The sequence below is a fragment of the Schistocerca serialis genome, chromosome 6 (assembly GCF_023864345.2).
Source record: "Schistocerca serialis cubense isolate TAMUIC-IGC-003099 chromosome 6, iqSchSeri2.2, whole genome shotgun sequence".
Classification (NCBI taxonomy): domain Eukaryota; kingdom Metazoa; phylum Arthropoda; class Insecta; order Orthoptera; family Acrididae; genus Schistocerca; species Schistocerca serialis.
The window spans coordinates 420,770,509-420,797,732 of record NC_064643.1 but is presented as its reverse complement, the minus strand read 5'-3'; positions in this window follow the sequence as shown (position 1 = coordinate 420,797,732).

Here is a 27,224-nt window from a genome sequence, read left to right as displayed (position 1 = left end):
CCTCGGGAAAAATTACGGCTGTAGTTTCCCCTTGCTTTCAGCCGTTCGCAGTACCAGCACAGCAAGGCCGTTTTGGTTATTGTTACAAGGCCAGATCAGTCAATCATCCAGACTGTTGCCCTTGCAACTACTGAAAAGGCTGCTGCCCCTCTTCAGGAACCACACGTTTGTCTGGCCTCTCAACAGATACCCCTCCGTTGTGGTTGCACCTACGGTACGGCTATCTGTATCGCTGAGGCACGCAAGCCTCCCCACCAACGGCAAGGTCCATGGTTCATGGGGGGGGGGAGAGGAAAGTATCATGTAGTAAACCATACGTCACTACGCCTCCGCTGCCACTAGCGTGCCATGTATCATGCAGTTTGTGTATCGTGCAGTTCAGCTGGTCTTGGCCTCCAACATTGGTTGCTGATCATGGTCCAGCACCTCAATCGCCTGCATCAAGATCTAGTGGCCCCTGTCGGGAAAGTATTTTTTATATTGCTGTTCATAGGCTCCATCGAGCAGTTCATAAGCGTCAACAAGACGCTATCAGCCTTTACCTGAATGTCTGTACTACTCTTGAACATCGCAAAACTCTATAGTTCTACTTACGTTATTGGTTTCTTACGACTGTGTCTTTTATTGTTTCCGAGCCAGACAGAAGTGGCAATGAATAGCCTCTTCAGTCTATAAGTGCACATATGTGCACCTTCGTTCGTAAGCTTGTGTCGCTGTCTGTTGCGTATTTTGTGTGTTGAGACTGCGAGGTCGCGGTCGTGTAACTTTGTGCTTTCAAATGACGCCGCTTGGAGCGCTCTTGTAGCAGTACTTCGTGAGCTACACGCATCAGATGTTTGTTGTGAAAGAAGATGGCGGCCCGACAGCGTCGTAATGACAGTAACTAATACGTAGAACTATATGTGTTTATCTTCGTTGTAGTGAGTGATAAGTGAAGTCGAAAGACTGGAGAATTATCCGAAATACAGCAAATGTGTGTTATTTCAATTTCCTGCGCAGTAAATGTCGATGTTTTCATGGGACACGTCTGTGTGCCTTGGTTCTTGGTGTGTACTATTAGGATAGATCTCTACTTCATAACGTACTGTTTTTTTTTCTGCGGTTTATGCGCTAAATGATGAAGAGATATCTCGCATACTGAATAAAAGTGATACAGAGTGTTCAAATTCTGACTCTGAGCATGACTTATTCGTTGAAATGAATCAACAGCCTACGATTTTTGACTCTTTATGTGATGCTGATAACGAAATTCAGTCTCATAACATTGAAGATGCAACGAATGGTTGTGTTAAAAAATCCACAAGAGGTTTGAGGTGGAGAGCTACTTGCTTAGTATCGGTATTCACTTTGAAGAACAGTATTTTTGTTTGTTTCTTTCTTTTATTTGCAACCAAATTATATAAGGTGCCACACAAATTTTTTTTATGTGTTGTTTTGGTATCAACCCATAATTTGTTTCATTTCCATTTCAGCATGCCTGAGATGGGCCCATCTGCAGAGAACCTAAAGGACTACTGGAACCTTTCATTGCATACAAAATTGTTAAGGCTTTCGTGGCCACTTGTTGACAAACTGCCTATTGACTTCTGTCCCGGGTTCTTCGGCCGACGTTCATCTAATGATTTCTCTGACGTTTCACCAGCACGAGTGGCTAGCATTGTCAAAGCTTCACCCTCCATAGCCGGTGGTGAACTGGAGCCGAGCTCGCGGGCGCAGACTATATGTACCTGGCGCGCCAACGTCCGAGGACTTTCCCGCGGTCATTTCCAGTGCGGTTCTCCTCTTGCTACCTGCGATGGTCGTTCGCTGCAGTACGGGAAGCCAGGATCCGTTGACCTTAAGGCTTTCCTCGTTCTTGTCCAAACTGTTCGCGTGTTTTTGTATTTCTACAGCTTCTCTGAACAAGCGCGTGTGATAATGCTTCGCTACAGCCAGAACGTCCGTGTCGGCAAATTTTATTACGTGGTCGGTCTCATTCAGTGCGTGCTCTGCCACTGCCGATTTCTCCACCTGCCCCAACCTGCAATGTCGCTTATGCTCTTTGATCCCGGTGTTGATGGATCGTCCAGTCATTCCGACATAAACTTTTCCGCATGTGCATGGTATACGGTATATTCCCGACATTGCAAGTGGGTCTCTTTTCTCCTTCGCCGATCTAAGACACTCTTTGATCTTCCCTGTCGGTTTGAAAATCGTCTTTACGCCATGTTTGCGCAATATACGGCCGATTCTTTCCATCACTCTGGGAACGTATGGCAGAAAGGTCGTACCCGACATTTCTTTTTCTGGTTCCTTACTTCGCCGAGTGTTTGGCTCTGTTACACTTCTAATATAATTTGTGGAGTACCCATTGCTCCTCAGGACAGTTTCCAGGTGTTGCATTTCTCGTTTGAGGTTTTGCGGCTCACATATTCGTCCTGCTCTCGTTACGAGCGTACTAATCATGCCTCTTTTCTGGCTCGGGTGGTGGTTTGACAGTTTGTGCAGGTATCGGTCCGTGTGTGTCGGTTTTCGATAGACGCTGTGTCCCAGGGTTTCGCCGTCCCTTGTGACCAGCACATCTAGAATTGGCAGTTTCTCGTCCTTTTCTACTTCCATGGCAAATGTTATGTTGGCATGGAGGCTATTCAAGTGTCTTAGGAAGTCACCGAGCTGTTCTTCACCATGGCTCCACACCACGAAAGTATCATCAACGTACCTGTACCACACCTTAGGTTTGCAAGTCGCCGAGTCCAGTGCGTGTGCTTCGATTTGTTCCATGAAGAGGTTGGCCACCACTGGACTGAGAGGACTACCATTGGCGACGCCTTTCAGCTGTTCGTAGAAATCGCCATTCCACGTGAAATAGCTCGTGGTGAGACATACATGGAAGAGCTTTCTGATGTCCTGCGGGAAAATGGAACCGATGTGCTCCAGTGCGTCACTGAGTGGCACTTTCGTAAATAACGAAACAACATCAAAGCTGACCAAGATGTCGTTTGTTGCAAGTTTCAGTTTCTTGAGCTTCTCTATGAAATGTCCTGAGTCCTTAATGTATGTGTCGGTCTTCCCCACGTGTGGCTGGAGCTCAGAGGCCAAGTGTTTTGCCAGTTTATATGATCATTATCACACGCGCTTGTTCAGAGAATATGTAGAAATACAAAAACACGCGAACAGTTTGAACAAGAACGAGGAAAGCCTTAAGGTCAATGGATCCTGGCTTCCCGTACTGCAACGAACGACCGTCGCAGGTAGCAAGAGGAGAACCGCACCGGAAATGACCGCGGAGAAGCCCTCGGACGTTGGGCGCCAGGTACATATAGTCTGCGCCAACGAGGTCGGCTGCAGTTCACCACCAGCAATGGAAGGTGAAGCTTTGACAATGCCAGCCACTCATGCTGACGAAACGTCAGAAAAATCATTAGATGAACGTCGGCCGAAGAACCCGAGACAGAAGCCAATGGGCAGTTTCTCAACAAGTGGCTACGAAGGCCTTAACAATTTTGTATTACGCCTCTACGTGGAGGAGATTTGCCGATTGTACCGACGCCTTGGCCAACGACGGAAGAAGAAAGCGCGACTGATGTCCTCTCTCGCCTTTCTGTCACGGTGCTGAGATGAATGTGCTACACCGAAGTTCTTGAGATGTAAGCGCCTATTCACCACCCCCCAAGCACATCGTATCTACGACACAATTTAACGAGCTTTTCTTCGTGAGCGAATACACACAACACGGAGAGACTTGGCAAGAACGGATCAGGATCTTCTGGACTTTTCTATCAACTAAGTAGCAGAATGCTTCGAGACGACTGGGACAAGATCGACAGCATCACTCACAGGAGCATGCAGAACGAACTCGAGCGCTGCACCTAGCGACAGAAGAAAAAGTTTGAAAGATGCCGGAAGCAGACCGACATGGCGATTCCCGACATGTCACACACAGTGGTCAACCTCACCGAACGACAACTGACCGACGAGGAAGTGTCTGTTCTTCAAAAAGGAGGGAATTTCGCTATCACCCCGAGAACTATACCTATGGAGGATATCATTGCCAACACCGAAGCAGCCTTTCGGACCCTTCCTTGTAAAAGGGCAGAGCAAGTACGCACGGAAACAGCCGGGAAACTGCGCCGAGCGAAACCACCACCTTGCAACCTAAACAAAGAAGAGGTACAAGCCATTAAGAATCTCAACGCCGACAAGAGTATATTGGTTCTGCCTGCCGATAAGGGGAATGCGACCGTCGTAATGAAGACCGGAGAGTATGAGCAAAAGATCCGAGACCTATTAGATCCGACGACGTACCGAAAACTAAGCGCAGATCCGACGCAGCGTATCACACGGAATATGAATCGATTAATCAATGCGTCTACTCTGCCGGTGGACATACAGAGAAACCTGCGCAACACAGAAGCCCTACCACTTCGGCTCTATAGATTACCCAAGATCCATAAAAACAACGTTCCACTGAGACCGATCGTTGGCACTCCTGGATCACGGACATATAAACTGTCAAAACACTTGGCCTCTCTGCTCCATCCACACGTGGGCAAGACCGACACATACATTAAGGACTCAGGAAATTTCATAGAGAAGCTCAAGAAACTGAAACTTGCACCACACGACATCTTGGTCAGTTTTGATGTTGTTTCGTTATTTACGAAAGTGCCACTCAATGGCGCTCTGGAGCACATCGGTTCCATTTTCCCGCAGGACATCAGAAAGCTCTTCCATGCATGTCTCATCACGAGCTATTTCACGTGGAATGGCGATTTCTACAGCTGGAAGGCGTCGCCAATGGTAGTCCTCTCAGTCCGTTGGTGTCCAACTTCTTCATGGAACAATTCGAAGCACACGCACTGGACTCGGCGACTAGCAAACCTAAGGTGTGGTACAGGTACGTCGATGATACTTTCGTGGTGTGGAGCCATGGTGAAGAACAGCTCGGTGACTCCTAAGACACTTGAACAGCCTCCATGCCAACATAACACTTACCATGGAAGTAGAAAAGGAAAAGAAACTGCCATTTCTAGATGTGCTGGTCACAAGGGACGGCGAAACCCTGGGACACAGCGTGTATCGAAAACCGACACACACGGACCGATACCTGCACAAACTGTCAAACCACCACCCGAGCCAGAAAAGAGGCATGATTAGTACGCTCGTAACGAGAGCAGGACGAATATGTGAGCCGCAAAACCTCAAACGAGAAATGCAACACCTGGAAACTGTCCTGAGGAGCAATGGGTACTCCACAAATTATATTAGAAGTGTAACAGAGCCAAACACTCGGCGAAGTAAGGAACCAGAAAAAGAAATGTCGGGTACGGCCTTTCTGCCATACATTCCCAGAGTGATGGAAAGAATCGGCCGTATATTGCGCAAACATGGCGTAAAGACGGTTTTCAAACCGACAAGGAAGATCAGAGTGTCTTAGATCGGCGAAGGAGAAAAGAGACCCACTTGCAATGTCGGGAATGTACCGTATACCATGCACATGCGGAAAAGTTTATGTCGGAATGACTGGACGATCCATCAACACCGGGATCATAGAGCATAAGCGACATTGCAGGTTGGGGCAGGTGGAGAAATCGGCCGTGGCAGAGCACGCACTGAATGAGACCGAACACGTAATAAAATTCGCCGACACGGAAGTTCTGTCCGTAGAGAAGCATTATCACACGTGCTTGTTCAGAGAAGCTGTAGAAATACAAAAACACGCGAACAGTTTGAACAAGAAAGAGGAAAGCCTTAAGGTGAACGGATCCTGGTTTCCTGTACTGCAGCGAACGACCGTCGCAGGTAGGAAGAGGAGAACCGCACCGGAAATGACCGCGGAAAAGCCCTCGGTCGTTGGCGCGCCAGGTACATATCGTCTGCGTCCGCGAGCTCGGCTCCAGTTCACCACCGACAATGGGGGGTGAAGCTTTGACAATGCTAGCCACTCGTGGTGGCGAAACGTCAGAAAAATCATTAGATGAACGTCGGCCGAAGAACCCGAGACAGAAGCCAATAGGCAGTCTTTCATGGCATACTTTCCAGCTGAATTTTAGGAGCTTGTGGCCTATCAGACAAATCTGAAATCTGTTCAGACTTAGTTTGAAAACAACACCAACAGAAATTTTGCGTTATGTTGGGATTGAAATTATCATGGTGGCTTTTAAAATACCACAAGCAAAAATGTATTGGTCGAGGCTTCTCCGCTTTTCTCTCATTACTGAGGCTATGCCTTGGGATAGATATTACAAACTTAGAAGTAATCTGAATTTTTTGATAACCTAACTGCTCGGGATCCGAATAATAAGCTGTGTAAAATTCAGCCTCTTGTTGATGCAGTGAGAAAACAATGCTTAACGTTGCCCAGAAATTCACATTTGAGTATTGATGAACCAATGATTCCTTCTTCAGGGAGGTGTGGTTTCACTCAGTAAGCTCCTTCTAAGCCTAATCCACTGGGGTTAAAAATTTTGTTCTTGCTTCTAACGATGAGTGCTCCTGGATTTCTGTATTAATGATGGGAAGATGATCTGAAGACCCTGGGTTTGGGAGGAGCTGCTGTCAAACGTTTGTCAGTAATTGTCCCTGAAGATGGCTCTCATGTAATTTACACAGATAGATTCTTTACATGTGTTACATGTGCTGAAATGTTGTTGGAGAAGAACATTTTGCTGACAGAAACAGTTAAGAGAAATGAAACTGGTTCAGCTGCTTCAAAACTGAGCAATGATAAGTGCCTAAAAAGAGGTGAGTGGAATGAGATTGTAATGGATGATGGGAAACTATGTGTTGTCAAACGGAAAGACAATAATTGTGTGACATTACTTTCCTCTTGCACTTGTAGCAATCCTGTGGGCACATGTAAAATATGGTCCAAAAATGATGGGCAGAAGATTGATGTTCCCCGCCCAGCTCTAGTACAAGCATACAATCAAATGATGGGAGGTGTAGATTTGTGTGATACGTTGCTGCCTTATTACAGAACTTCTATTCGACCAGAATATGGACAGTAAAAGTATTTAACAATTTTGTTGATGTGGTGGTTATGAACTGTTGGTTGATGTACAGAAGAGCTTGAGTGATTGCAGATTTGAATAAAAGGATTAGATGCCTTCGACTGCTTTTTGACTGCATCTGGCCGCGTCACTTATAAAACCCAGGAACTGTGTAATATCAGTAAGCAGCCACTGGCAACACATCATGCCATTGGTGAAGAAAGTTAAACAGATGAGGAACAGTTTACACCAATACCAAAATACAGGAAAATTGTAAGTCAACCAGTTTGTGAAGTAAGTTATGATCAAGTAGGGCATTTTCCTGTATTTTGTGATGACAATTTTGTATCAAAATGCAGACTCGAAGGTTGCAAATCAAGGACAAGAGTTAAATGCACCAAATGTCAAATGTATCTGTGTATGATGAAAAACAATTGTTTCTTGACATATCATACAAAACCATCTGGAAGTAATAATAAGTTGTGAAATATGTATTGTAAAATTTATTATTGTAAATAAAATATGCATAATGTACAAATACAACGTACTGTAATTAATTTTACCTTGAAATACAGTAGCTTCCTATAAGAAATTTTAATTAATATGTCTATGATTGAAACCCAAGGTACATAAATGTGTACCATCAATTTTCAAAAAATGAAAATTTTCTAAACTGCAAAACACAACAATCTGGTGCCTATGCAACCAAATAAACAAAAAATTACTGTTTTTTTCAAAATTTTTAGCTAAACTTTCCACTGGGACAGAAGAGGATAGAGCATTCACAATTTTCATCTTTAGGGCTTCAGAACGTTCTGTTTCCAACTTCATGGCAACTTCATGTGCTTCCACAGCACCAGCACCTTCTTACAGCTGTCTTCAACCACCTCATTGATTCTGAACAACAGTTGTATAGCAATAAGCTTACCGCGTGATAATAAACTCACTGCATTTCCTAACAGGGAACCTTGCTGCAGCAGACAACTCCCTTGACAAAAAAAAAAAAAAAAAAAAAAAAAAAAAAAAAAACTAGTGTACCATGCAGCATTTCCGTCAAGCCCCTCTTGCTTTGTGCAATATGAGGGGGTTGCATGTGGACACTGGAGCTGCTGTTTCGCTTCTCAACTCGCAATAAGACGCTTTCTTGGTCTCCTTACTGCTGTCGTCCATCAAACGCCTAGAATGACCGGAATATTCTGTTCTTGGACAATTTATCACCACCACGATTTACAATTCTGTGGTCCATCCTAGTACTTAATTTGTTTATTAACGATCATCATACTGAGAATATGTTTGAAGTTAACGCTTTGATTGCAATACTTACTTTATCTTTACATCCTACATCGTAGCACGCCGGATTTTCTGGTGGCTCCCATGGGGCCAGGCATGTTGTTTTTCCACCTGCTGTGCTTCCAGACCCAGCGCTTACAAACACTAATCGTGAGGTGGATCGCTTGGTTCCAGTCTGCCACAAGTGTTAACATCAACAGGTGGCATCCTACACAGTTCCACCCTGTGGCCAGAATCCATACTGACCTTACTGAACATTTCTTAGTTGCGTTTTGGTTGTTGCCCTTGGAAATCTTTTCCTTGTTTCCTTACTCAAGAGCACTGTATGAGACTATTACAGCACTCTCAAACATTGTGTGTGTGTGTGGGTTTTTTTTTTTTTCAAGTGCTTACCTAATACAGTGGTTTTGAGCCTGTGTGCTCCGTTTTAGTCTCTCTCCATTCATGATAGTTTATCCCACAGTGCCATTCACCAGCATCACAGTTTGCTGTGGCTGCACATTGCCCAGACTGTGTCCACACATCTTCCTGCCTCTGGACCAGTCCAACGCTGACGACGCAGTTTTGCCTCTCAATGCGGGCACTTCTCACCCTGACATAAGAACCTCCTGCACCACTGCCGCCTCCTACCCAGGCGCAAGTACCTCTGGCAGCCAACACGGGCTGTCTCGTCCATCCAGGCCCCCTACGCTGATGCGAGCACTTCTTACTCTGCCGCAGGTGCTTGCTGCACCTACGCGGTCGACTCCAGAACCCTTCTGCATCGACACGGACCCTCCAACAATGGAGCACTGACATGGTCGCCTCCCACACACTGACATGGGGACTTCTTCACTAACGTAGGTGTCTGCTGCTTCCGGTTAGTGCAGCTTACCCTCCACCTGACACTGCAGCTCCCCAGACTACGGCACAAAGCAAGGAATCCGTCGTTCATGACCCCACCTCCTGTATGCTGGAACAACTAACCAGCTTTCGCTGGCCGTGCAGGAAGCTGAGACCGTTTGTCGGGTGCAACTGCTGTTGTGGTGCAGTCAAATGTACATCGAACATTTGTATGTCATCCTTCGCGGCGGAAGAAAAAAAGTAACAAAGCGAAACTGTAAATGAATGTGATAGTGGATGAATACTAACATTATTATTAATAACGAGTGGACAAAAACTTATTTTCAAATCTAATAGGGGTCTTCAGCTTTTCTTAATTCTGGTCAGAGGCAGCGGCTGTTTCTTGTTGCTATCGATCTTCATTGTCATCTTATAACAATAACGTACAGACTTCGAAAGAGAGGCAACTGTGTTTTCAAAATAAAATTGGTAGGGGACTTGTTCCATGTTGGCCAAGAGTGGTGGAATCCCTCTCGCCGATTTGACAAGAGCATAATGACGCTGGCTCAGCGGGAAATGGGATACGGAAGGGGCAGGGCCATAGAAGGGCAAGCGAAGGGAGAGGAACTGTCCTTGAATAGAACAAGAACAATTGCATCAATCTTAATCCAACACCGGATGCTGATACTGGAAAAAATTGGGATTTTCTGATCGGAACTGGCTGTGATACGCTGTTCTTCGGCAGCTACTTTTCTAAGATCCAGGCGTTGCCGTTGTAATGTCCCAGTTAAAGGTCCCATCAAGATGACACAGAATCAATTAAATTTAATATCATGATTCCTTCATTAGGATAGAAAGGAGAAAATTTACGTGTGTTCACTAAGAATAATGGGTGCAGTAGTTTCATTCTGAAACTAGGCAGTAGGTACTGTAAGTACCTATCCGAACATAGCCATTCCCAGTCAATGGTAAGTTCACTTGGACCAAACGACCAGTCTATTCCACATAACTTAGTTCACACCATTAGGGAGCCACTACAAGCTTGCACAAGGCCTTATTGACAACTTGGGTCCAAGGCCTTATAGGCTCTGTGCCACACTCTAACCCTTCCTGAAATCGAGACTCTTCTGACCAGACAAAGGCTTTCCAATCGTCTAGGGTACAACCGATATGGTCACAGGTCCGGGAGAGGCGCTGCAGGCGACTGTATGCTGTTAGTAAAGGTAAACGCATACATTAGTATTCTCGTGTATCAGCCCTTCTTTTCAATCGACATGTGATTTATACCAAGAAATATTTGTATTTTAACGCATCTGCTGTCTCTATCGGTCATACGTTGTACTTCCAGCTGCACAGACTGATTTTACGTCTTATCCAGAATAAGTACCTTTATAGTCTGGAGCGAATGTTGTTGGAGAGTCCCAAAACGATATTGCACTGCCACCGATACCCAGCCTATTTTGACGTAAATAATTTCGTGTTCCTTTATTGTCGACACTATAGGATATACTATAGATCTTGCCGTCATTGCAAACATAATGTACAGTATATGGAAGCTTACGGCTCTCAGATATATGGCGATGCTCTCTGCTTTGGCCATCTGTTAATCAAGCTTTTGCATACTAACAGCAAATAACTTTTATAATCGTAACTAATGTTCCAGTGGTATCTTGCGTAAAAGTGTATTAGCTTTTACACTAAATCAGTTAAAAGTTCCCCTCATTTCACATTTCAGTGTTGGATTTCTCTTTTACAAATATATTGCTGTATGAAATACACTGAGGATACAAAAGTCATGCGACGCCTCCTAATATCGTGTCAGACCTTCTTGTCCGGACCCCCTCCCTCCCACCTTTACGTAGCAGCTCGACGTGCCATTAACTCTACAAGTCGCTGGGTGTCCCATGCAGAAATATTGGGCCATTCTGCCTCTACAACGTACCATAATTGTGAATATTGGGCCATTCTGCTTCTACACCTAACATAATTGTGATCTTGTCATCGGTGCAGAATTTTGTGCATGAATTTACCTCACGATTATGTCCCATAAATGTTTGACGGGATTCATGTTGGGAGATCTGGGTGGACAAATCATTCGCTCGAGCTGCCTAGAACGTTCTTCAAACCAATTGCGAAGAATTGTGGCCTGACGATATGATGGTAAACTCTCATCCATAAAAACTCCGTCGGTGTTCGGCGACATGAAGTCCATCAATGGCTCCTAATGGTCACGAATTAGCCGAAAATAACCAATTCCGATCAATGGTCGGTTCACTTGGACCACATGAACCAGTCCGTTCCACGTAACTCAGCTCACACCATTACGGAGCTACCACCAGCTTGCATAATGTCTTCTTGAGAACTTGGGTCCATTGTTTCGTGGGATTTGAGTCACACTCGAACCTACCATCAGCTCTTACCAACAGAAGTCGAGACTCATCTGACTAGTCAGAGGCTTTCCAATCGTCTAGGGTACAACCGATATAGTGACGGATCCAGGAGAGGGGCTGCAGGCGATTGTGTGCTGTTAATGAAGGTACTCGCTTCGTTCACCTGTTGCCACAGCCCATTAACGCCAAATATTTCCACACTGTCTTAACGGACGTTTGTCGTACGTCGCACACTGATTTCTGTGGTTATTTTACACAGGGCTGCTTGCCTGTGAGCATTGAAAACGATAAGCAAATACTGCTGCTCTCGGTCGTTAAATGAAGGCCGTCGGCCACACCATTGTCCGTAGTGAGAGCTAACGTGTGAAACGTGGTATTCTCGGCACACTCCCGACACCGGGGATCTCGGAGTACCGAAAGTCCTAAGGAGTTCTGAAATGAATTTCCCATGCTTATAGCTCCAATTGTTACTCTGCATCCAAAATGTGTTGATTCTCGTCGGGCAGCTATAGTCAAGTAGGACACCTTTCAACATGAATCACTTGAGTACAAATAACAGCCCCATCAAAGTACTGCCCTTTTACGCACTATATAGGCGATAGTAGCATCATTCGTATATGAGCATGTCGCTGTACCATGACTTGTCACCTCAGAGTATACTGGATAATGCGTACCTCTCTATTTGTTAAGGTCTCACCATGACAGCAGTGGCAGATTCGAGTGCGTGGACTTGGCAGTCATGACAACCTCCCACTTTCCTCCTCCATGTTGGGAAAATTTTACAAAAAGCATTTATACTCTTAGGCACATGAGCTTCTCAGGAATCTTGTTGAAGAGAGAGTAGTGTAGTAACTAACACCACAAATACGGCGATGGATTAAGAGAAATTACAAGCTAAATCTAACACCGGATACTTTCGGTGGCAGGTCAGGGAGTTGGCTCTGGTGGGTGCTCCAAGGACCTGACAAACAGCATCGAGCAGGCGCTGTACGTGCTGCCAACGACAAGTACGCCACAGTTTGTAATGCTACTGGTAGCACCGGCAAAACCCCAGGAAATTGAGTTAAAGCAACACGGAAAGGTGATCATGCTCCACTAGGGTGGGGGATGGGGGGCGGGGACCGGAAGTACGACTTTGCCAAACAAAGCAGAAAAGGTGGGAAAAAATCTCTCCCCGATTTACGTGTTCGTATGACCCGTATTCAGACCATAGTCGTGGTGCTAAGAGGCGTGCTAATGGAGATGACTGTACTCTACAAATTTATCCCGTCAGTTATAGCACTGTCAAAAATTTGATAGTTTCTTGTTATTATGGTTCTTAAATAGAAAAATGGTACAGGTACTTCTAAAATTTTCCTATGTGAGTTTTTTCTTTATTTTTCTGAACAGCAATTTCTTCATAGATATAGCGAGGTACGAGTACTAAGAACCAATGTAAGTAAATTAATCTTACTACTATTATATTAAACCATGTTATTTATTTTAGCGTTATTACTACTAAAATACTACGAATTTCAGGTAACTTAAAAGAAGCGGCACTAGCAAATTCTGTTTGGAGGGAAATGGGGAAGGCTGGAGAAACTAAGTATTTTCCCCCTCCTCCCAGCCGGCAATTTTCTATCTGGGGCTTTGTCAGTTGTATGTGTTGCGTTATAAACTGTGTCGGATTTGCCGTTGGCAGTAGGTGCGGTCAGTCTGTGATGGGGAGCCTGCAAGAGTCCAGACAAAAGTTTCTGCATAAATTTGCTGGATTTCCATCCGTGTGGGATTGGCGAGAACGCGTTAGGGGTAACGAAAATCGAAGCGAAATTGCCATGTACGCTTAGGTACATTACCAGAATGACATATTATTTCGTTATTCGGTGGATAAATACAGTTAATTACGCCAATGACTGTGTGATGTTTTTTGCAGAAAGTTCTAGCTGTATATTATTATGACGCCCACAAGTGAATTACACTGAGGCGTTGCTTCGCGCGGTGACCCTTGGTTCATGGCCCTGGCGTAACCCTTTGTTTATTGCCTGGTTATCAGTAGTAAAGCATTTCCTCACACACATTGTGTGATTCACATCATCGCATTTCTGGTCAAATATGGACAAACTGTTTCGAAGTCTATCTTTGGTAGAGTGTAGATCTGTTGCCGAGGTTTTTCATAGCACGGAATCCAAGATTCTAGCGGTTTCTCTGGATTTATAGAGACTGGCGCTCTTTAGGATAACTATGAACGTCCCGTCTCTAAATAAAGCAACGTAGACTGCTTCACTATCCACAAAATATAAATAATATCCCAACGATCATATTTCCATACATCTCGGAGCCTTTATTGTGAGACAACGTAATTCATAAATGCAAATGTCGATGATTTATTTCTTTAGCGCATTGTTGGTATTCCGAAGAGTATCCGAACTATACACCCTGTCTAATTTCACATACTACACTTCAGTCGGGACATACAAACAACATGCTCGTTGGTATCTTATTTGCCGTGATCCAATAACAGACGCTGCTGACATTTGAAGGTTTCTCATATAAGCTGTACAGACTGAGATTATCCAAGAATATATGCAACGTGTCTGTAATTCCATACCATGCCATTTACGGGTCCCGATTGCCACAAGCAGAGGTTCAGCGCCTCTTGAGTTCCCAAAGGCAGTATTATGTATTTAATGTGTGGATTCCTATAAATAAAAATAAGAAACGAAATACAACTTGGATTCTCAAACGACCTGAGAAAATTAAAACTATTTCAAATACAAAGAAATGGTACAATATGTGACAGCCCAAAGAAGCTTAACAATTTGAAGTGGTTCTATAATCGTATGTAATAGTAACAAAGTCAGAAGGAAAGCAGACTCACCAGGTACGATGTAAGAAAGCAAGAGATGCTGCACTCATGGAGATATCAAAAGAAAAGGAAATATCAAACGAAACAAAACAAGGCTATTCAGAAATAACTTTCAGCGAATGTGAATCGATATGTTGAAAATTTGGTGCGAGGAAAGGAGATCGAGATAACGGGAGAATGACTAAAGCAAACCAGAAATTTATCATACTTAGTCATTACATTTCGTAGACATCACATTTCTCCAGGTCGGGACAGCATATTTATTAGCAACAGAAAAAAGTTACATAGTTAATTTGGGAGTTTTATAAGATGGTACCTGGATAAACTGAAAGAACCAGAGGTTGCAGAGAGTTTCAGGGACAGCATTAGGGAAAGATTGAGAAGAACGGAGGACTGAAATACAGTAAAAGAAGAATGGGTAGCTTTGAGAGATGAAATAGTGAAGGCAGTAGAGGATCAGTAGGTAAAAATACGAAAGGCTAGCAGAAATTCTTGGATAACGGAAGAGATATTGAATTTAATTGAAGAAAGGAGAAAACATAAAAATGCAGTAAATGAAGCAGACTAAAAAGAATACAAACGTCTCAAAAATGAGATCGATAGGAAGTGCAAAATGGCTACGCAGTGGTGTTTAGAGGACAAATGTAAGGATGTAGAGGCATATATCACTAGGGGTAAGATAGATACTGCCTACAGGAAAATTAAACAGAACTTTGGAGAAAAGAGAACCACTTGCACGAATATCAGGAGCTCAGAAGGAATACCAGTTTTAAGCAAAGAATGGAATGCTGAAAGATGGAAGGAATACATATACAATGGCGATGTACTTGAGGGAAGTATTATGGAAATGGAAGAGGAAGTAGATGAAGATGAAATGGGAGATATGATACTGTGCGAAGAACTTGACAGGGCACTGAAAGACTTAAGTCAAACAAAGGCCCCAGGAGTAGACAACAGTCCATTAGAACTACTGATAGCCTCGGCAGAGCCAGCCCTGATAAGACTCTACCATCTGGTGAGTAAGATGTATGAGACAGGCGATATACCCTCAAACTTTAAGAAGAATGTAATAATTCCAATACCAAAGAAAGCAGGTATTGACAGGTGTGAAATTACCTAACAGTCAGTTTAATAAGTCACGGCTGCAAAATACTGACATGAACTCTTTAGCCATGAATCGAAAAACTGGTGGAAGCACACCTCGTGTAAGATCAGTTTGGATTCCTTACAAATGTTGAAACACGTGAGGCAATACTGACCGTGCAAATTATCTTAGAAGACAGGTTAAGGACAGACAAATCTACGTTTCTAGCATTTGTCGACTTAGAGAAAGCTTTTGACAGTGTTGACTGGAGTACTCTCTTTCAAATTATGATTGTTTAGGGGTAAAATACAGGGAGCGAAACGCTATGTACAGAAACCAGATGGCAGTTGTAAGAGGCGAGGGGCATGAAAGGAAACAGTGGTTGGGAAGGAAGTGAGACAGGGTTGTACCTTACCTCCGATGTTACTCAATCTGTATACTGAGCAAGCAGTAAAGGAAACAAAAGGAAAAATGAGGAGTAGGAAATAAAATCCATGGAGAAGAGCAGCTGAACGGAATGGACAGTGTCTTCAAAGGAGGATATAAGATGAACATCAACAAAAGCAAAACGATGATAATGGAAAGTTGTCGAATGAAATCAGATGACGCTGAGGGAATTAGATTACGAAATGAGACATTTAAAGTAGTAAATGAGTTTTGCTATTTAGAAAGTAAATGATGATGGTCCATGTAGAGAGGATATAAAAAGTAGACTGGCTACGGAAAGGAAAACGTTTCTGAAGAAAAGAAATTTTTAACATCGAGCATCGATTTAAGTGTCAGGAAGTCTTTTCTGAAAGAAGTTGTATGGAGTGTAGCAATGTTTGGCAGTGAAATATTGTCGATAAGTAGTTTAGATATTAAGAGAATAGAATCTTCCGAAATGTGGTGCTATAGAAGAATGCTGAAGATTAGATGGGTAGATCACGTAACTAATGTGGACGTACAGAATAGAATTGGGGAGAAGAGAAATTTGTGGCAGAAATTGACTAGAAGAAGAAATGGGTTGGTAGGATACGTACTGAGGCATCAAAGGATTACCAATTTAGTACAGGAGGACAGCGTGGAGGGAAAAATCGTAGAGGCAGACGAAGAGATGAATACACTAAGCAGATTCAGAAGGATGTAGGCTGCAGTAGGTGCTGGGAGATGAAGAGGCTTTCTCAGGATAGAATAGCATGGAGAGGTGCATCAAACCAGTATCTGGACTGAAGACCACAAAAACAATTAAATTCGAAGTGAAGCAATGAACCAATTTCAAATATGAGCGGCACCTTGAGATGATGCTGTTTCAGCAGATATATTTATAGCACTGCACCACAACAAATGATTTACATAAGGAAAAAGACCCAATCTTTATACATTTTGGTACGCTGAATTCGAAAACGAAAAGTATTTATGTTTCCCACATCCCGTTTTCGTGCTATTTGTGGTTTGTTACGTACTAATTTCTGCATTTTAGCTCTCATTTTTTTGTTATATCAGGAATGCAGCTGAACTGACAACTGATGAAGTTATTTGCAACACCAGTGAGTATGAGAAACAAACTATCATTTGAATACTTTCGTGGAAAATTCCCTACACAGAGTGCTGAGAAGATCAAGAAGGGAGAATTCATTGCTACAAAAATGCTTAAGGTCATAGGAAATGAGCCGGTCGAGTGTATTTTCAGTCAGGGCGAGCTAAACGCCTGGTAATGCTTTCAGAAAGTGTTGTCGTTGTTCTTGGACAATACTGGGGCTGAAAATTGCATTGAGCGTGTGAATGACCATGTATGTGGCCATTAGAATCTGATATGCAATATGTCACTCGAAATGTACTTTATTCACTCGCATATCGACGTTTTCATAGAAAATTGTGGGGCGTTTAGTGACGAACATGGTGAGAGGTTTCAGAGGAAACCTCTACAATGAAACATTGATACCAAGGATGATTCAATGTTTTGCAGGTATCTGCCGGAACTTGCAAAAAACTCATGTTCTCTCATAAGTGGCAAGTACTGACAAAACGCATGTTTGTAAACAAGGTACCAATTAATGTTGTATCTTGAACTGACGTAAATTGACTGTACGTTTCATGTGCTTAGCCTAAAGGACTTTGATTTATTTATCCACACGATTTTCAAGTGGGCTAGACTTCACGATTTTGCTCTGCTACTGTATTGCAGCGATATTGCCTAGCAACTATCTAAAAAAACTAGACCCTGTGGGACAAAAATGAATTTTTTTTATGCGTTTCGGTGGCACCCTGGATGGTTTAGATTCACAATCAGCCCGGCAGATGGCACTGCAGTCGGTATTTAGGTTATTTATCTATACTGCAACTAAACGGCTGGATCGATTTGAATGAATTTTTATGAATGCATTCAAGTGAGGGCCTGGATGATTTATATTCACAAATGAGCCCGGCAGATGGCGCTGCAGTCGGTACCTAGGTTTCACATATAAGTTACGTACATAAAACAATGACACGTCTTCGAGGACGAGGAGAAATATTGGTCGACAGACTCGGAATTCACAATTAGTCCAGAACCGTCGTTTAAATAGATCGGCAGAATATCAATTGACGGACAATGAAAATTTAAGAAACCAGGCTGCAGTCAGACGTGCTAATGAAAGTCAAGAGCAACGCAACGAACGCCTTCAAGCTAATACATTGAGACAAAGACTGGCCCGTCAACGAGTCAGCGACACATTCAGAACACGTGAACAACAGCGTTTGCAAGTGTATCGCGCATTGACACGTGCATCACTTCTTCCCCTTGCGTTTGAATATGAGTCGGACATCGACTATTCGTCACATTCACAAATTGTAATCGGTTCTATGAACAAACAATGCCAACACTGTCATGCACTCAAATACAAAGGTGAATCGGCCAGTTTCTGCTGCGAAAAGTTGTATTGCCACATTGAATTCGCCGCCAGAACCATTGAAAACACTATTGGCTGGAGCTACCCCTCAATCTAATATGTTTTTGCGTAAAATTCGCAATTTGTGCTTTCAAATGACATCATTTGGAGCAACAAAAATCGTTCGGAATGAGGATGGTCGCAATTTCCAATAACGTTTAAGATTCAGGGCCAAGTGTATCATCAATTTGGTTCTTTAATACCGATGCCTGATACCGGTTCAAAATTTCTGCATATCTACTTCATGCGTGATGAGGAGCAGCAAATAAATGCACGCTGCCAGTACAACCATATCGAGCAGACGGAGGAGCGAGAAATTGTGGGTATTTTAGAACCGTTTTCACAGAATCAAACCATTTGGTCCAGTTGTCAATACCGTTTCAAACAGACTGCAAAACGACAACTATACGATCGTCATCAAAGCAGACAGAGTACTATCTGGGCAGCAAGCGGGCCGATATAATGCACCGACCATTAATGAAGTTGCAGTTGTTATGGATGGCGACGCATTGTAACGTCGAGATATACGAATCCAACTCAGAGATAACACAGTGCATACGACTGAAGACAGTCATCGCTCTTACGATGCTTTGCAATATCCATTGGTATTTGGGAAGGAGAAGACGGACATCATTTAAAAGTCAAACAAAGAAATCCAGCAACAGGTACAATCTACACATGTCATTAACTAATATTTTATTTTTATGCACGATTAATTTCTTTTTGTCTTAATTATATTTTTATTTTGCAGGTACAGAAACCAGCATGAAAGTGAGCGCGATGAACTTCTACGCATATCGGTTGATGATTCGTGTCAATGAAGACAATAATATTCTCCGATGCCGCCAGCTGTTTAATCAATATAGCGTTGATATGTATGCGAAAACTGAAAGCGAGCGATTATGATACTTCAGGTATAATCAAGCGAAACTTCGAGCTAAGGAATTAAATCATTTGCGTGATTGTGTGATGATATTGTTGGTAACGTAGATGGAATAACTAATATCAACATCATATTTTGGTAGCCCACGTCATATGCAAGAATATTTCAAGACGCCATGATTATTGTGCGCGCGCACGGACGACCAGATTTGTTCATTACATTTACGTGTAATCCAAAATGACATGAAATTAAAATTGCGTTATTGTCAGGTAAAACTGCAGTAGATCGGCACTATATCTCTGCACTTGTCTTCAGACAATAGTTAAAACCGTTGATGAACTTGATTATACATTCCTCTGTATTTAGCAATACACGTTGCTGGCTGTATTCTGTTGAATGGCAAAAGCGGGCTTTGCCACACGCGTATATTTTGATCAGGTTGGTCGACAAAATACAGTCAGAAGAAATTGATAAAATTATCTCATCCGGATCGGAATATCGATCACAAATTGTATGAGATTGTTACCGCTAACATGATCCATGGTCCATGCGGTCCTATAAACATGACGGCTCCGTGCATGGGCAATGGAAAATGTACAAAATGTTTTCCAAAAAATTGTATAAATGATACAATCACTAATATCGGTGGTTATCCATTGTATCGTCGTAGAGCCACTTACCATAGTGGTCAATCACATCAATTACGCATGTCAAACGGTACAACAGTTGACATTGACAATCACTGGGTGGTTCCGTATTCACAATTGCTGTGTAATATCTACAAAGCACACATAAACATTGAGCTAAGCAACTTCCTGGCAGATTAAAACTGTGTGCCCGACCGAGACTCGAACTCGGGACCTTTGCCTTTGGCGGGCAAGTGATCTACCAACTGAGGTACCGAAGCACGACTCACGCCCGGTACTCACAGCTTTACTTCTGCCAGTACCTCGTCTCCTACCTTCCAAACTGTTGGAGCTCATTATTGAGCTAAGCAGTTCGGTGAAGTCCATAAAATATATATGCAAATATGTTCATAAGGGCAGTGATATGGCAGTATTTGCTGTTCACAATATTAACAAAAACGATGAAATAACACAGTATCAAATGGACCAATACATCAGCAGCAATGAAGCAGTTTGACGTATTTTGGGTTTTCCGATATACGGAAGAGACCCTGCTGTTATACATTTGGCCGTGCACCTTGAAAATGGACAGCGCGTTTATCTCACGGAAGAGACTGCTCTACAACGTGTATCAATTGCCCCAAAAACCACATTTACTGAATTTTTCGAACTATGTAACGACCAGGTATTCCCGGTCAATTCGCAAAGACATTAATGTATACTGGTGTGCCACAATATTTCACATGGAATAAACAGTCAAAAAAATGGGAACCACGAAAGCAAGGTATTCCGGTTGAAGGATGCAACGGCATATTTGTGGAAAATACGTTACGCCGATTATACACAGTCCATCCAAAGCAACGTAATGTTTCTTATTGCATTTATTGTTTGTTAATGTTCTTTGACCGACGTCCTTCCAATACTTGCGAACAGTCAATGACATTTTGTACGACACATATCATGATGCGTGCCGCGAATTACATTTGCTCTAAGATGACAACCATTGGGATATTACACTTGCAGATGCAGCACTGACTTCCTCTCCTCATCAAATTCGCCAATTATTCACCATATTATTCACGACATGTTTTCCAAAAAAAAAAAAAAAATAAAAAATGGTTCATATGGCTCTGAGCACTACGCGACTTAACTTCTGAGGTCATCAATCGCCTAGAACTTAGAATTAATTACACCTAACTAACCTAGGGACATCACCAGAGGCAGGATTCGAACCTGGGACCGTAGCGGTCGCTCTGTTCCAGACTGTAGCGCCTAGAACTGCACGGCCACTCCGGACAGGTATGTTTTCCATCTCAAGCTTCTGTCCTCTGGGACAAATATAAGGATTCCAATAGCGACGACATTCTGCATCGTGTTCGGATCGCTTATCAAGATCCCAATATCGATTTGGCGCCAGAAATATATAACGAGGCGCTAATAAAGATTGAAGATACTTGCATTTTGATTTCAAATATGCCACTCGTTCATTTTGGTATGCCCTCACCTAACCGAACAGCAACAGACATCATTAACAGCGAAATTCAGCACGAACGACAGTTCAGTACCGTGTCTTTAACTACTTTCGTTGAAAATAATGAGCAACTACTCACTAATGAACAAAAGAATGTATACGATCGGATTAATTTGTCAATTGCAGCAGAACAAGGTGGATTCCTTTGTTTTGGATGCACCAGGTTTTCTCATCTCACTAATAATTGCGCGCATTCGATCACAAGATCATATTGCGTTAGCAATTGCTTCATCAGGTATTGCAGCCACTTTGCTTGATGGCGGACGGACTGCACATTCAGCACTCAAGTTGGCGTTGAATATTCACACAAATCCAGATGCAGTGTGGAACATAAAAAGCATTCCGTTATGCCTAAAGTTTTGGAAAAATGCAAAATTATTAGCTGGGATGAATGCACTATGGCCCACAAGCATTCAATTGAAGCTCTCGGTAGAATGATGAAATTTTGGTAAACATTTTTGGAATACAGTGATCAATAGATTATTACATTTTGACTAAAGTTCAGTCTTGATCACACCATTTATGTTTCAATGACATAGGTAACCGGTTTCGGTTATTTTTACATAACCATCATCAGACCCATGGCTCCCTTAGGATGGTAGGCGGAGCTCTCCTCAGCTGAGGATAATCATTTTCAACTTCGGCACTCAAATTAACGTAAGTAAACTATTTTGGCATTTATAAAACAAAATAGAATATGTTCTGTAGTGGTAGCTGGAGGAAATTTTATAAGAAAGAAAAGGGAAAATTATTTAGAGAATGTATGTGGAGTAACATTAGCAATGGAAAAACTGGAATAATTCTGATTCGTTTTCTTCGCAAGAAACGAGCCTGAAAAGACGTAAAAGATGTAGATCTAGCAGTCAATGCTCCAGAACATTCACTGAAACTACCTCCGCCAGCATAGAGATTGTTGAAATATAATCAGAAAAGGAACATGCTGATCTTAGAAAGTGATATGCCACACCTAGCCCCTGCAGATTGAAATATGTACTCTCTGTCTCTTTGGCTGGATTTCATAGACTGAAAGAAAAAAAAGAGTGTTATTCCCTTTCATTATAATCTGCACTAACATCCCTTCCTTAATGAGAGATTCATCGATTTTTTGTTACTACACTGAAGAAAGTAAGCACCAATGCTTCATCTTTCACCGGACGTCGTCAGAATAGAACATAAGTCAAAGAAGTGACGGCAAGGAGATTTTTTGTCCACAAATCCGTTTTCAGCGGCCCCACTGGATGTTTGTAGACCCTTAAAGGGGAAAAATAGAAATGGGATACCTGTTCGCGGAACATGTAAGGAAAATCTCCTTCTCTGGACAGCATTTTATGTTTCTCCGTACTGCACGTAAGCTGCAGAAATTATAGCTAGAACTTAAGAGAAGCTATGTGAAACGGGGCCTAAATCACTTACAATGAGAGTAAAGCAACGCGAAATAGTCACAGAGGAAAGAGAATTTTACAAACTGCCATGTTGATAAGTTTTTGGATTTAAATCAGCTTACGACAGCCGCGGAGTGGACAGAAATAAAACAAACGAGAAAACTGCCTTGTATTGTGTAATGACACAGTAGTTACTGAAAACAACAGACTTTCGAGATACACATACACACACATTCCATTCATAACACATTTTTTTTCCTTTCCTCTACCAAACTTTAAATAAATTATCTGAAATATTTCAGTCAGTTTGCCTACCTGTTACAAACCTAGAAAATAGATCAAACAGTGGCGTAGGGAGCTGATAGCGTAGCTGTTTTCATTTCCTTGTGGGTGAAGTTGTAGTTGCAAATTTTATCATTTTTATGAAACAAGTTAAATATTTGGCAGAATGTGTAATGACAAAAGCAAGAATATGTTAACATTTTTACTTCGTCTGGAAACAGAACTGTGGCGGTTAGGCAAAGACTTTATTTATTGTAAAAGCATCGAGTGAAAGTCTGTGCCTAGTCGGCGATGTGAGGTTATATATGTTTAAAATGCAGTGATATCCGGAGGAAAAGCATGGAGGGTAATAACTGCGGTGGTGCCATATTAAGGAGGCAATGAGAAAGGTATAGCACTGTATGACGCGATGCGACAGATATGCCATGAAAGCAACAACGTACACGGCCACAATCTGGCTAGGTTAGATGTTTTGTTGTAAATTCTACATCATTATTTTCTAACTTCTTTCAAAATAATTTCATTAAGACACATTCATCTAACTTGCATTTTATTAATAATTTTACAACCTATCATCATAAACCGGTCTTTGTCTTTGTATGAAGTCGTACAAAACAGCTTCCCGAAAATGTTTTAGTCATTGCGGTATTATTGTACATTTCATTAACTGCACAGTATCTATTAGTATAGTACGATGCTACCGATGAGCGATTAGTAACAGAGACACAATGCAAAAGTGCGTGAATGCCTTATTATTGTTGTTAGTGTTATTATTTACCATTTGATCAAATTTTGCAAATGTATCGTGTCTGAGACACTCTCACCCCTATTTCTCGATTAATGAAAAAGTGCTACCCTTCCTCCAGTTTTTTCGATTTACCCCGCTCATCCTATTTAACAAGGATCCCCCGCAGCATTACTCCAGAAGAGGACGATGAAGCGTAGTATAGGCACTCTCTTAAGGAGATATGTTGTATTTTCTAGGTGTTCTACCAATAAAACGCTGTCTGTGGTTCGCTTTCCTCTTAATATTTTCTACGTGTTCTTTCAGATTTAAGTAGTTCGTATTTTCAGTTCCTAGGTATTGAGTTGAATTTACGACTTCAGATTCGATCGACTTATCGTAAAAGCGAAGTTTCACGGACCTCTTTTAGCAAAAATGGTTCAAATGGCTCTAAGCACTATGCGATTTCACATCTGTGGTCATCAGTCCCCTAGACTTACAACTACTTAAACCTAACTAATCTAAGGACATTATACACATTCATACCCAAGGCAGGATTCGAACCTGCGACAGTAGCAGCCGCGTGGTTTCAGACTGAAGCGCCTAGAACTACTCGGTCGCTGCGGCCGGCCCCCTTTTAGCACTCTTGTGGATGTCCTCACACTTTTCATTATTGAGGGTCGTTGGCCAATTTTCGCACCATGCAGATACTTTATCTAAACTGTTCTGCAATTTGTATTTACCTTCTCATGACTTTACTAGACGATAAACTCATGATGATTGGAAAGAACTGTGACAGACGCCTAGACAACAGGGAACTGACATGCATTAATACATTGAATTAGTGTATTTATAATGGCTAACCACTAGCCGAAACCTAGATTTGCCAATAAAACCTGCAAAAAATGGCGACTGATGGCTGATGATATTTGCAGATATATTTTCATTTATTTTTGGAGGATTTGGTACTTAGGTATTCAGAATTTCTATCACAACCCTGTGCTCACTAATTTCTGTATCAGTTTTGAGGTTTATCAACTCAGGATTATTTGAATCGAAGAGATCAAATATGACGCCACAACCGTTTGCTATTCGATTGGTCTTATGAACTAACCGTTCGAAATAATTTTCAAGTTTATCACAATTTCGGACGATGTTTCATGCGTACCCAGATTTAAACTTCTATTTTAACCAATATATCGAGGGTATATTGCAGTCACCACCAACAATAACTTTATGAATTGGGTACATATTTGAAACTAGTCACGTGCTTTCTTGGAATTTTTTCGCAATTGTTTCATATGGCTTGGGATGTACGCAAACCGATCAAGTTACTATTTTATTCCAGTGCAAAGAACGGCCGCTACCAATGCTAACTCGTAGGAACTATCTGCTTCAATGTCGAAACAAGATAAACTACTCCTGACAGCCACAAACACTCCAACGCCAACAGTATTTTGCTTGTCCCTTCTGAGCAACGTTAAGTCTTTCGCTAAAATTTAGGCTGAACTTATCTCAGGCTTTATCCAGACTTAGCCAGCGTTCAATGCTTATAACGAATTGAGTATATGTGGTCTCTGTTAGCACATGGAACTCTGGTACTTTACCAACACAGCTACGACAATTTACAAGTGTCATACCAATGGTTTCTAGATCTACGTTCATCCTGTGTTCGGCCTGCACCCTTTGACACGGAAGCCCGTTTTTTGTTTTCCCGAAACCCTCAAACCTAAAAAGCAGCCCAGTCAACGCAAGATAGCCCCCACTACCGGAAGAACCACCTCCTGCGTGTAATGGGCTCATGACCTATTAAGTAGTACCCCAAACACGACCACCCTACGGCGTAAGTAGAAGAATCTGCAGCCTACATAATCGCAGAACCATCTCGGCCTCTGATTCAGACCATCCACTCGGCTCTGTACCAGGGGTCCACTATTGGTCTTGGCGACTTTGCTGCCAACGGTGAGCTTTTGAGCTCTGGTTCCACCTTTCAAGCAAAGCTTGTAGCCTTTACCACTTCTGACAGCTGCTCGAAAGCATAGAGAACCTCTGCTGTTCCACAGTGCCACACATCATTGTTACCACCATGAGCCACCACCTGCAGTTGGGTGCCCTCTGTTCTTTTCATGGCAACTGGAAGGAACAGTTACCCTTCCGGAATGATACGACCTAGTAGCGACATGGAATGCTCACAGGCTTCCTACCTCTCATGGGCAGCCATATTCCTAAGAGGCCCATAACGCGCCTAACATTGGAGGCCCTGTCTACCCATAATCCCACACAGGTGTGACTGCCCGAAACTTGTAGACTGAGAGGTTTCCTTTGAAACAGAACAAGTGGTTATATCTTGATGATGGGCCATATCATCCACAGACAACATCTATAAAAGGTTTGTGAGACTAACTGGGAGGGATTGTGTTCGGCCCCTAGATAATTTGTCACCGCGTGCCACGCCCCGAAGAGACATCTCACCTTACCGTGTGTGTGGTGTCAACCTCAGTGAGAGCAATAACAAGATTGGCCACTGGTGTGGACCAGTCGGCATACAGTGGGTCGTGCTGACGTTCGTTGGATGCCAGTGGCTGATTGTAGCCTGAAGCTGTGTAACCTAAGCCAACAAAGTCTGGAGCTGAGAGGGAAGTGTCACCTACTCAACTCACATCCGCAAAAGCAATCACATTTCTAATCCCTATTACACACTGTGGGAAAACTCCACCACATATACAAAGGACTACTGACACGTGCTGCAGAATTCCACTGTAGACAACGACGAAAACGCAAATAATGGTTCTAATAAATTAGAGGAACACGGAGATTCTAAAACTAAACAACCAAAGCACACAGGTGAGAGAAAATAATTTGCTCCTAATTAGGAACTTGTATCACAAAATTGGTTTACTTTTCGACACCAACGAAAACACAAGATATGTGTCTATTAAACATTAAACTAAGACGTTGAAATACACAAACTAACCTTCCAAAGCACACAGATCAACCTATGTAATTCGCTCCTGGTCAAGAACTTGTAAAATGTTACAAAATCGGGTACTTCTTTGTTGCTGCTGTTTGTTACCAGGCCGTTGCAGCTTGACTTTAGTAGTAGGGAAATGTGTCTGAGTATTATTTTCACTATAATTGCTTTTATCATATCAACAAGAATACACTTCGCTCCCCTTTAATTATGAAAATATGCTAAAGTAAGGTTTCATAACTGTGTGCGCTGGTATTGTGAGACGGCGTTAGGTAGTCCGATGCGTTCACGATATATGGAACCTGGAGAAAGCATTCTAGATGGACAAAGGAAGTTCTTTTCTAGCTTCTTACAGATTGAGAAAAGACCGCAGTTACAACCACATCGAGCAGAATGGACGCTTATCACTTAAAACGGTAATATGTGCAGACTTCTGCTCCATGGAGATAAAGTTTGTTAAATCTGATCTGAGACAGATTTTGAGAAGAAGGCTCTTTAAGGTATTGTTACTGAA